Source organism: Phoenix dactylifera, unplaced genomic scaffold (assembly GCF_009389715.1).
Source record: "Phoenix dactylifera cultivar Barhee BC4 unplaced genomic scaffold, palm_55x_up_171113_PBpolish2nd_filt_p 001444F, whole genome shotgun sequence".
NCBI classification, from domain to species: Eukaryota; Viridiplantae; Streptophyta; class Magnoliopsida; order Arecales; family Arecaceae; genus Phoenix; species Phoenix dactylifera.
In genome coordinates this window covers 15,294-16,954 of record NW_024068763.1, presented here as the reverse complement: position 1 = coordinate 16,954, position 1,661 = coordinate 15,294, and positions in this window count along the sequence as shown.

Below are 1,661 nucleotides of genomic sequence, written 5' to 3'. Positions count from 1 at the left end.
ACCACTCCACCCTCCTTAGATTGCAAAGTGATGAATTGCTCTATGTCACTTGTCATGTGTCTTGAACAGCCGCTATCTAGATACCATCGTCTATCTCTTCTATTGGATGTAAGACACTCCTGCAATCAAAGTCAAGGATATACTTTAGGTACCCAAACTATGTTGGGTCCTTTAGGGTTAGTCTTTAATGTTCTTTTTGGAACTCAAATTTTCTTGTATTTTAGCTTGCCTTTATCATTTGATTTGTTATAGCTGAATTTCCTAAAATTGCATTCATATGCTTTGTGTCCTATTTTATTGCAGCAATAACAGATTGTATTTTCATTTTTGGCTTTAACAAATATGTTCTTTAAATATTTTTGCTTTCTATTCGTTTTGTATCCTAATTCTGCTTTATCATAAACAGCTTTTTGATTATCAAGAATCATATTTAATTTGGTTGAGCTAAGTGTGAATTTGTCTACTAAGAATTTATATTTTTCTGCATCTTCTTTTAGCTTAATGTTTTCAGTAGCTAGATTTTTAGTTTCATTGATAAACTTCCTACTTAGTGTTTCATAGTCATTAGATATTTTTAGCTTTTCTTTCACAAGAGATTGGTTTTCATCTTTTAGAATTTTATTCTTACTGATAAGCTTCTTGTGCTCTTCCATAAGATCTAAAAATGCATCGTATAATTCTTCTATTGTAAAATCACATTCAAGTTCAGAATCTACTTCATCATCATTTGCCATGTAGCAAATTTGGGCCGTTTCTTGTTGATCTTCCTCTTCTGAACTTGATTTCTCACTTTCACTCCATTCAGCCATGAGGATCTTCTTCTTAAGTTTTTTTACCATCCATTTCAATTCCGGACAATATATCTTGAAATGCCCGGGCTTGTTACACTCATAGCAAATTAGTGTTTTCCTTTCTTTTTCTTTTTTCTTACCCTTTTCCTTGCTCGAGCTACCTTTGAGGAAGGGCTTCCTCTTATAAAATTTCTTCTTTCCTCTCATAAATTTTCTGAATTTTTTTGCAAGCATGGCCATTCCTTCTTCATCATATTCCTCCTCATCATCAGATTCCTCTAATTCAAGATCATGTTTTGGAGTTGTACACTTCAAGGCAATGATTTTCTTCTTCTTGACCTCTTCTTCTGAATTTTGCTTCATGGTCAACCCATCGGTCATGAGTGATCCTAGAAGCTCAATTGTAGTGTGTTGAGGTCCTTTGCCTCTTGAATTATGGTTACCTTGGCCTCCCAAACTCTTGGTAGAGACCTGAAAATTTTTCGCACCAATTCAGAGTTAGTATAAGATTTTTCTAAACTCTTTAATCCATTTATAATTTCCATGAATCTAGTGAACATTTCAGTTATGGATTCTGTGGACTCCATTTTAAACAATTCATATCTATGTACTAGCATATTTATCTTGGATTCTTTAACTTGATTAGTTTCTTTATATGTGACCTCTAGTTTATCCCAAATTTCTTTGACGGATGTACATGTTGATATTCTATTGAATTCATTTACATATAGTGAGCAGTAAAGTACATTAATTGCTTTAGCATTCAATTGTGCTAGTTTTCTATCATTATCATTCCAATCCATTTCAGGTTTGGAAATGATTGTGCCCTCTAAACTGATTGTGGGTGTGTGTGATCCTCTAGTTATGATA